The sequence below is a fragment of the Oryzias latipes genome, chromosome 24 (assembly GCF_053564925.1).
Source record: "Oryzias latipes strain Hd-rR chromosome 24, Olatipes_Hd-rR_3.1".
In the NCBI taxonomy this organism is placed as follows: domain Eukaryota; kingdom Metazoa; phylum Chordata; class Actinopteri; order Beloniformes; family Adrianichthyidae; genus Oryzias; species Oryzias latipes.
Window position 1 is genome coordinate 5,277,880 of NC_136260.1, and position 11,001 is coordinate 5,288,880.

Below are 11,001 nucleotides of genomic sequence, written 5' to 3' on the forward strand. Positions count from 1 at the left end.
ACTAATTAAGAGATATCAATGAGCCTATGATGCTCGTTTTTGGACTTTGGGAGGAACCCAGAGTGTCTAAAGAAAACCTACGCATGCACTAAGAGAACATGCAAACTCCACACAGAAAGGACTGAACTGGGATTTGAACCACGGTTCGTCATAAATACGTGCAACTTCCATTAGACAAACAAATACTTCGTGAAACACTTACCACACATGTGACAATGGTACATTCCATTTTCCTGAAATCTCTTAAGATGGCTTCAAGCTTCAAGGGAAATGCAAGAAACGAGTGCGCTCCCCTTAAGATGCAGCCACTCTTCTCTAGGACCCTCCTCAGGCCCAGACGACCCAAAACCTGCAGTAACTGTCCGGATCAACCTCAGATACGGGTGAATGTGATTAAGGCTTTATGCATAGCAGGCTAAACACAAAAACCATTGAAATTATCTAATGCAGTTAATTCATATTTCCAGAAAAGACTCCTGGTATTTTCTTTAAATGTCTTTTTTGTACAAAGAAACCTTACAGAGACGTTTTTTTTTTTAAACTTTCTTAGTTTGGAGCTTTCAATTTAGTAGTTTGAGTAGACCCTTTAAGAAGGTAACAAATGTATTTAAGGGTGTATTCAGACCCAGTCCCCTAAATTTGGTCCATGATGAGCTCTGAACCTTGGGTTCAGAAGGCCGACATGAGGACTTTCCTAATTTGAACCAAAGCTAGTAGCCAAAACCACATGACTAAAGAGGTCTTCCCTTCCTGAGGAAGGGGCAAAGCAACTAGAGACAGAGATTATGGAAGTCCTGCGCTTTGCAGTCCTTGTTGGTATGGCCCAAACTTACACACTACTGAATGTGAAATAAAGCTGTTTATTATTATATTTTTATTTAAAACTTCTTAACGTATTTTCAGATTTTTATATTGGTTTTTATTATTTGACGTTTACTTCTTCTCAACAGAATTTCGCTGTAGAAATACAATAACCATAAAAATCTTTGAATCTTAGTAAACGTCTGTATCAACGTCAGGCTCAACACTTTTTACTCACTTTTGTGGTCCAGTACAGGCATAATGCAAGGCCGTTACTGACAAGAAGCCGTCTAAGAAGGTAAGCTGATTAAGTGTTTATGACAAATGGATTGTAAAGAAAACAGTAAAAAGTGATTTGTGTCACGTTAAAAGTACTTTTAATGAGCCTGAATTCATCCAATCACATTTCAATGAGTTGCTGTGTCTCATTGTTGTGGCGTTCTGACATTGTTTTGAAGAGAATTCTGTAAAGGAACTACAAGGTAGCTTTTAGGGGGACATAACAGCAGCGCATCCCACATAATGAGACACAGAAAAGCATAAAACATGCGTTTTCAGCTGTGTTAAAATAAACATTTTAACAAATAAACAGTTTGACTTTCTTTCTGTTTGTTTTCTGCGGTTCATCTGTTCCTACAGTTCTACTCCGTTTACGTCGGCTACGGTGGCCCTTTTGGTTCAGTTGTTCAGCTCCAAAGACGGATGTATTCAGACTGAAGAACCCCAGAGTGAACCGAAGCTCAGTCCAATTGGAAATGAACCAAGTCCACCTCAGAAGATTAGTCAGAGAGAGGTTCCTGGTCCTGGACCAGGGTCCACTGGAGTGAATTCAGACTGAAAATTTGTTCTGGATTATTGGGGAAACGAACTCTGGTTCACTTAAAGCAAACCAAATGTGTCCAGTCTGAATACACACAAAAAAAAAATTTGGACATGAGTCAAGAGAGAATCAAAGATAGATGTGGAGGAGAAGATCTGGTAGTTTAACAAAATAAGACTTCCTTCAGAATAAGATATTAAAATAGAAATAATGTAAATTGTGTTTTTTGTGTACCAGATCTGGTACAGACTGGTTCGGGGCGTTGGGGACCACTGGTTTGCAGAGCCTCCAGCCTTTCAAAACAGCCAAGTCCCTTTTAAAGCTGGACTTCAGAGAAGTCTAGAGTGAAAGGAATCATGTTGGAATGTTTATAGAACAACTCCATTTACACACCAACCTGACTAAACTTTCAAAGTAAAATAAAAATAAGTTGTTTCCACAGTGTTGTCATTTCATGATTGAACAGACATGTGCTCTGAAGTATTGAGAACATTTCATCCTAGTTTAATAGCAGGAAACGAATGGAACCAAACATCTTCATCTGTCTTTCACTTGCGCAGAAGTATTCCGTCTTTTGTTCATTATTTCTCTATTCAGCTACTGTTAAATTTCCAACCTGAGAGGAAAAGCAAGGCAGCTCGGACAGAAACTTCAGCAGATGAGTGGTGCTAACATCAGGACAAAGCCAAGGGTTTGGTTGACCAAAAAGAACAAAGAAAAGAAGAAAGAGGAAAGGACCGTAGAAGGCAGAAGGAAAACAGACGCTCAGACTTTTGAAAACATAGAGCAAAGATGGTGGAAAGAAATTTCCTGTTGCGATCGATGAAGCTGATCTTCTTCCTGTGAGCCGCGGCACCGCCAACGTGCCTCCTGTCACGCCTTTTTAACCAAACCAATTAGCCCAGCGTGACATGCGTTGAAACCCGCCATGCGTCGATAAATCACTGTCGATGCTAATTGCAATTAAAATCTGGAGCAAACCAGGCGAGACGCCAAAGACGGCCGAAGGTATTTACTCTAAACTTTTAATGGTTACTCTGCATGGCTGTGTTTGTGTCAAAGTCGTATCAGGAGAGCTCCAAACCACTGGAGGCCTGCCTCTCATTAGTGCATGTGGACTTTTCTGGCACGGAGCTCGTTTGGAGGTGAGAGGCTGGACACTTCTTCCTTCAGAACTCATCCATCTAATTAATCATCTGATAAAGAGAGGCAGAGCTCCTTCCTTGTTATCATCCTCGCCGGACTTTATTTCAGTTTCTGAGATGCAGAGGGCTGAAAGGGTGTTTAAAACAAAAGCACCAAGTCTCCTGCTGCAGTGCATCAATCAGCTGTGACACGTTTGCCTGTTTGAGGCAAAGTCTCTCTGCTCCGCTCCATTCTGATGCATCATCTTACAGACAAATAGATCCGTGTACGTCTTTGTCTGAGCTGGAATCTGGATCTAAACTGTACTGCTGGATAGCTCCAGTACTGCCCGCCATTTTTGTTGCACTGCTAATGTTAGCTGGAGGTGTGAGGGGCTGTAAGCTAGTGGGAGAGATAGTAAACAAAAGGATGATGGGAAATTAGAGAAGCCCGACTTTGGCCAACAGTTCCCCCCGGTAACTCAGAGGTGAATTTCTAATGAGCTCCTGCTGCTCTGCAGAAACTATGTCCTAGAAAACAGCAGTCTTTTTTTTGTTTAACTGTTTTTTTGTGAAGAGTTCTGCAATAATCACCAACAGATTGGTTGTGGTTTCTTCTTGAATTCTGACCAGCAGTGCAGGTTTCTATACCAGGATTTTGAAGTAAGTGTAGATACACTCTAATGTGAGTCCTGTCATAGCATTAAGAAATGTAGAGTTATGTAAGAGGGTGGAGGGGGCTTTCATGCACAGGTGAACACAAACACACTTGAGCAAACGCGCTAAGGCTACACTATGAACATGTGCACACAAATGTGCACGGTTGTCCCCAAACCTCACTTATATAATCTAACTGGTTTATGTAGACCATAAACACAAAAATGTGTTACTTAAAAGAAATATTTAAAAAAAATAAAATAAAAAATAATCAATTTAAAAAACAGTTCAGGTGTTTTTACACCTTCATTTAAACCTAAAACGCTATAACAAATTTTTCGTACAAAATGTCCACGGGTGAACAAAACATTTGCTACCACTTAAAAAAGTTTTTTTTTTTTTAAATAATTGAATCAAATCTCCACATCGAGATGAGCCAGTTGAGGTGGCTCAGGCATCGGCGTCCAGGACGCTGTCATGCTTCCTGGACGCCTCCCTAGAGAGGTGTTCCGGGCATGTCCCACTGGGCGGAGGCCCCGGGGAAGACTCAGGACCCGCTGGGGAGACTACACCTCTAGGCTGGCCTGGGAACGCCTCGGGGTCCCACCAGAGGAGCTGGAGGAAGTGGCCGGGGCCAGGGAAGTCTGGGCATCTTTGCTTAGACTGCTGCCCCCATGACCCGGATAAGCGGAGAATGGAGGGAGGGAGGGAGGGAGGGAGGGAGGGATGAAATGATGGATGGATGGATGGATGGATGGATGGATGGATGGATGGATGGATGGATGGATGGAATCTATTTTGGATTAAAACAATAAATTATTTGTATTTGAATCTGAAATAAGTTTTGAAATTCAGCGTCTAGATGTTGGAATGGCATACTTGGACCTAAATGGTTAAAAATGGTTTCCAAACACTTTTTTCTGTTGACAGCAGGCATGAATGGGTTGGCATGTTGTTACAACAAATATTAAAAGAACTTTAGTTCACTTGAGTCTAAAGAAAAACTTATTTAGACAGTGGTTCCAAAATAATCCCCCTTTAACCTGGGCTGATTGGCTAAATGCTTTATTATATACCTCTTCCCAACTCACCCTGTTCCGATCACATGTGATAAATTGAAGGAAAAAACAATTTTTTCAAAATGGCAGCCTTATCTCCATAGCATAGCATAGCTCTATTTTGGGTTTTCTTTGCAACAAAGGGTTTTTTGTGAAGCATGCCCACATTACTAATATGTTCAGATTGTACGTTACATCGTCTTGTTGAACAATTGCAAACAATTTGTGTATTAAATCTTCACAATATCCTAGTAAGAAATGTGCTAGCAACAGGGGTTCAAATGAATTAACTAATCAGTCTCCATACTTCATTAGTTGTTTAAAAATCTTACTGCAACTCCAAACTCATCGTGAAAAACACAGAGTTCAGCTTTTCAAAGTGTGCCCTCAAAGTTTGACTGCTGTACTGATCAGTGTTTTGTATCAGCTTCAGACTGAGGTTTCATCCATCTTCAAATTCAAAGGACTGGAGACTGAAAAGCAATAATAGATATGGGGGCAGGTTGCAAAGCACCTCTATAGACTTCAATCAAGTGTTTATCCTTCTCATAATTGGGTTGCACTTATTCTCCACATCAAGGGGATTATCATAAAAGTAATCTGGAGCCGCAACAGCACAGTCAGATGCTGCTTGAAGCTGGGGTCATCTGCTAATGTCAGCAGGGTCTATTTACAGAGCCCACTGTGTGGAGCGAAAGACCATTTGACTGATGACAAATGTTAGGCTTGGAATGCCACAGATAATGAGCAGCCTGACTTGATATCAAAAGGAAACATGTTCAGACAGAAGGATGAAACCATGCATCTGGCAAAAAGCTTCATGTACCATCATCAGTTCTGCTATTGTTTTTTACCACCAAACCGTCAACACGGCGTGGGAGGTGTGAAGCACGCTGAGCAATTATCTTTAATTGAGGCACAGAAGCACATCATTAAATGACCGATTTGTTTTTTTCTTTTTATAACACACTCTTTTTGAAATAACCGTCTCAGCTTGTGGCATATAAAGGTTATTGCATAATGTTACTGTGACATCTTTGTACAAAGATCTACTGAATAGTCCATCATTTCATGAAACAGGTACACAGATAACTCTAGATTTCAAATCACAAAGTTTGACGTTTCTGTGAAACAAAAAGAGAAAACTAGTTAGAAAACAGATGCTGCACAGCTCTTTTTGTTCCTATATTGAAGTCCATTGGAATGCTCATTTTGCTTTTAGTAGGCATGAGCAATGGGGAGGGCAATGCCCCCACAAATGCCATGACTGCCCCCCGAACGTTATAGCCTGAAAAAAATCCACAACTATTAACTATTAACCCAAAACACAAAGGAAAAAAATTAAAATTGAATTTAAATACACGGAAGGATGGACGGACAAAAGGCAGACATGAAAAGTAAAAAAGATAAATAAATCAAAAGATAAATACAGCCTCAACGGGGCAAAGACCAGTGTCTTGCTTGTGCCGGTCCCAAGCTAGGGAAATGCAAAAGGTAGTGTCAGGAAGAGCATTAAACATAAAACGTATTTTACATATCAAATAGATCCAAGGAGAAGATAAGGTATATAGAAAGATAAACTGATTTCATGATAGCATGATATGACAGCTCAAACTCCACCATCTGATATTCTACCTTCACCCATTGACTGTTTGTAGAGATGGACACAGCTGGGTGTGACGTCACCCATAGGAAATGGCTTACCTCCTGCTTCAGCGAAACGAAGCCAATTCAGTTCAGTTCATTTTTATGGGTGCCGCAATTTGGAGCTAGTTAACAGTGATTGGTCCGAGTCGGTTTAAGTCACATTTCTAAGGCAACTAATCAAGAGCAAGCTTGTTCGAAGTAAACATCCTTTCCACTGAAAGTGGCTCAGCCAGCGGGTACCACATGCTTTTACTGAGGCATCTGATTGGTCAGTTCATAGGTTGAATAACTTGTGATAAAGAAAAAATATCACCAAAAAAATTGAATTAGAATGAAAATGTTAAGAAAAAGGTATGAGAGCAAGAATGATTATTCTGACTAATAGATAAAGTAATTTTCGTGTTTATGTTTCTATAGAAGTCTATGGGATTTTGGTTTCTTGGAGTTAGAGGGTACCTCCTGCTTGGAACGCGACAGAGGAGACGGTTATTAGTCTGTCCAGTTCCTATTTCAGTCTATGCCTGCACCCCGTAATGGGGGTGGCTAAATCCGGGCCGGTTAAGAAAGCTGTACGATGCTGTGAGCTCATATCAAAACACAAGTTATTTGGTCTACTTCAGTCTGGCGTGGATATGACTGAAAGTTAAAAAAAAGAGAAGTTAAAATCTTTACAGTTATTTCTAAATTTCAAACAAGCCAGAAAAACCAGCATAATCTGGTCCTTAAGTGTGGACTCAAACTGCATTTCCATTAAACGGTTTTGCTCTACATGCCGTGAGACCACAGGCCTTGGTTTTAGTCGGATTTCAATTACCGCAGAATCCATTTTTAGTTTGGCTGGGTTGGTTGCAATAAAGCAGAAAAGTATAAAAGTTAAAAAGAGAATCTAAACCTCGTTTCCACTGAGCAGTCCGGTCCAGTATAGTCCAGTCCAGTCCAGTTTGGAATGGTCCAGGGAATTCAGGTGAGCGTTTCCACTCAAAGTTGGACTGTCACTGAGGATGCGACAACATGAAGATCATCAAGTAGTTTCTACTAAGCTTTTGATACTTTGTATATACAAGTCATTTCATTTTGTTTGAGAAAAGATTACGGGTAGCAAACAGGAATATGCTGGCGTTACTTTGGCGCTCTCTTTTGTTATAATGACCTTCCACCAATCAGCGGGTTTCAACTGTAGCTCTGCCCCAACCGGTCCATTCCATTTTCTATAGACCTACAACGAGTACGGTATAGTCTGGCTTAATGGCTCCATTTTAAAATGAAAGGACTCAAAAGACCATACTGGACTGTCCCGGGTTGGACTGTTCCGCTCAGTGTTCACACCGAATGGAATTCCAAGTGTCACGGTTGTCCAGTTTCAAGACAAGATGATGTACACGGACGGCGAAAGGTCCTGCGGCGTAATTCTCTAGTTGCAGTGCGTTTTTGGCAGCATGGCAGTGTCAAAAATGATCACGCATGTCAAAAGCTATGTCCGAATTCCTACCCTAACCCCTACATAGTGCACTAATATAGTGCATTCACCATTTTTTAGTGCTGTCGGAATCTATCATTCCCAAATCGAGAGCCCTAGAAATATCCCAGAAGTCTCTGAGAAAAACCAGTGTGCATCGGTGTTCACTAGATCGGCGAATATAGACCACATTATTTATTTTATAGGAACATTATTTTCCTTAAAAAATGTGTTTAAATTTATATTTTTAATAAATCATGAAGGTTTTTATCTTCAGAAGACAGTGGGCTCATAAATAATCACCACAAAACGCTCATAATAATTAGATTTTACCTTCATGAAATCGATTACGTCATATCCATCGATTAAAAAAAATAAAAATGAAAGTAGTGAGCATGGTGTCCGAATTGAATTTAAAATTCAGGGCACTACAAAGTGCTGCACTAAATAGTTTTTTAGCAGTTAGGGGCTGGGGTGCTTTGTGTGATGTCCCAAAATTATTGGTGTGCAAAGCTTTGTTTCCAGAGTTCAAATATCGGAACTTTGGTGAATATTTGGGTCCTTTAAACAAATCAAAGACTCAGCTTCGGCTCTCAACTTGTTGATGTGTTAACATCAGTTGGAGTCCAAACCCTTACAAATACAAAATATATTGCAATATACTCAAATTTATGTTGCAAGTAATCCAAATCAACATATGTGAAAATTACTTATACATTTAAAAACATTTAGCAATATGGACAACCTATTTCTATATATTCATTCACATATTTTCAAATACATTTCTGCCTTTACAAAAATATATAGCAAAATACTAGAATTTATGTTGCAATACATGAAACTAACTCATATTAAAACTATATAGCAATATATTAAAGGACAATCTATTTCTATATATTTATTCATGTGTTTTAAATAACATTTCTGAGCAAACTAATGGGATTATCCTATTTCTTCTATGTTTACTGAAATAAGTCATTCTTTTTAGAGTTAAAGAAGCTCCAAATCACATTTTGCAACTCACATTTTTTTGGATATGGATATGGATGGACCATGTATGACTGTGTATGAATTCCTGTATTTTCAAATATAGCTGACATGTTTTTAGTTGACAAAGAATTTCTTTGGTCAAGTTCAGCCCTGTACTGCACTTAAGAACTGTTCTGTCTTTTTTTCACTGAACAATATTGCAGTTTTTGCTGAATTAACACAGTTATAATTGTAAGACTACCATGACACTTGTCCTTTATGTATCCTTTTATGTAAGTATTTTAATACTTCATACACTGTAAAGATTCTTTGTAAATTTACAGTATTTTGAAGGCAGCAGTTTTGCCAGCGTACTATAAAATATTTACAATCAGGTACTGTAGATTATTTTACAGCACCTTACAGTTTTCTATAATTACAATCCATCCCAGTAGATTTACAGTTCATTGTTTCTGTGTTAAACTGTCCTTTACTGTATTATTTTATGAACACAAAGCTTTATGTATATAAAAAAGAAGACAGTGTTTTCTGTGTTGTTTTACAGTACAGTACATTACATTTCAAAACACTAGTAAACTTACAGTTTCACTTTAAGTACAATATGTAATGTTTTTGTTTCAACTGGAAACAGAAGTCTAAAACTATTTGTGAAGAAAAGGGGGTAATGTCCATCAGACAGTTTCTTTCCTGCAAAATAGATATTACAATCTAAAAAGTCAATCGCGCAGTTATCAAAAACATTCATGAATTACAATCTTAATTATTTTATTACACAGTTTTTACATCTGTATTTTTTAAACATACAGAGGTTTTAACATACCTGTACTTTTCAGCAAGATAAATGACAATAAATATTTAACTTAACTTCTGAAAAAAGTCAAAATTTAACAGAAGGTTTATTGGAAACGCAGTGTTAGGAGGCTCCAGATGGCTCCACTCAGCTTCTGGAGGAAAATGCCCACAGTTGCCGTTCCTCAGACCATACACAAGAAAGGACTTCACTCTCTGTCTTTATCAATATTTTATATAGTCTGGTTTTTATGGTCTCCTAATATTTAAACCATCAATAGATCAGGTAAATAACATCATGACGTCCTGCTTTTGTCAAAGGAACAATAGCATTCTCAGGTTGTGGCACAACCCTGCCTCTGGATTTTCAGAAAGAGTTGTAAAAATATTTCATATACTGACTGCTTTTTTAATGTGTAATATGCAGAGTACTTTAGTTCAACACAATCTGCTCTTTAAGAACATTAGTTTCCGCTGTTGGTTGCCTGAAGATCAGTGGTTTTAGTCATCTTTCACTGTATTGATTTACCATCTAAAAATATATACTTAAGCTTGCGTTATTAAAGTTCCACCCTGATCATCTTTTGATCTATTGTTAAAGCATTCCCAGTGTCTTTTAAATATGTATTGGAGCTATCCAGCCGTAACAGTTTAGATCCAGATTCCAGGAGGAAAACTAAGACGTTCATGGATCCATTTGTCTGACAGTGGATGATCAGAATGGAGCAGAGCGGGGAGCGTGTGGCTCGCCAATTGTACTTAGTAACAACTATAAGCTTTTTCAAACAGCATTTTCATCTGATTTTCCTGACTCACCACGAATTGAATAAAAAAATACTCAGAAACACAGTTTTAATCTTAATTTTCTTCAAATATGTTCTCCATTATGAGAAAATGCTACAAGAATGTTTAAAGCACCATTTTTATTGTAATGGGTCTTTTATTGGTCAAAGCAGAGAAAAAATATAGGGACTTGAAATGAATAAATGGGGTTCGGTAAAAGACATGGGCTTAAGCAAAGTGAAACTTTGTAGGAGTTAGAATTAGAATTAAGTTTGGGAGCTTGAAAACGAAATATGATAAGATTGGTTGGGTCCCTCATGACTTGTTCTACCTTAATGTACTTTTCTGTCTTTACAGATTTCAGCCACAACATATTTCTGTTATTGTGAAGTCTAAAAACAGGTCACTTTCTAAAGTATTTGCATCCGCTTTGAAGCTCAAGATAAGAAACGTAACTTAGTTCAACATAATACATTCTGGCCGACCCTGCCAATAGATGAGCCCAAAATTGACCTCCAGCTGGACAAAGCTAGTTCTTGACTCATCCCAAGGATAGTGCTTTATATCAACTCAAGTGTCAGAGGTGCTGACAGCACGCTGTGCATGGCGTGATGTCGCTGGTCTCATTGTGTCAACAGGAGTCAACCAGATGCTCCCGGATATGCTGAAGTACTTTGAGGCTCTCTGCAGCTTTATCTGGATCAATGCGATGCTGTAAGAGCTTTCTTTGATATTTTTGGTTGAGGCCTGGAAGTTAAGCAGAATGCATGACTCATATCCTCGCAGCCCGTGCTCTTGATGTTTGTTCTCCACGCATGATGTAAGGAAAAACACGTTTTTTTTCTTTTTCTGCTGCAGAGGTTCATCTCCACAGTG

The 11,001-nt window shown here is 38.8% G+C and overlaps 1 protein-coding gene across 3 annotated transcripts in view; it reads right to left on the reverse strand.

The window, feature by feature from the left end:
- The window catches only part of aven (apoptosis, caspase activation inhibitor), a 32,690-nt gene that overhangs the window by 12,588 nt on the left and 9,101 nt on the right, over positions 1–11,001 (reverse strand). The gene's annotated exons all lie outside the window — the stretch shown is intronic.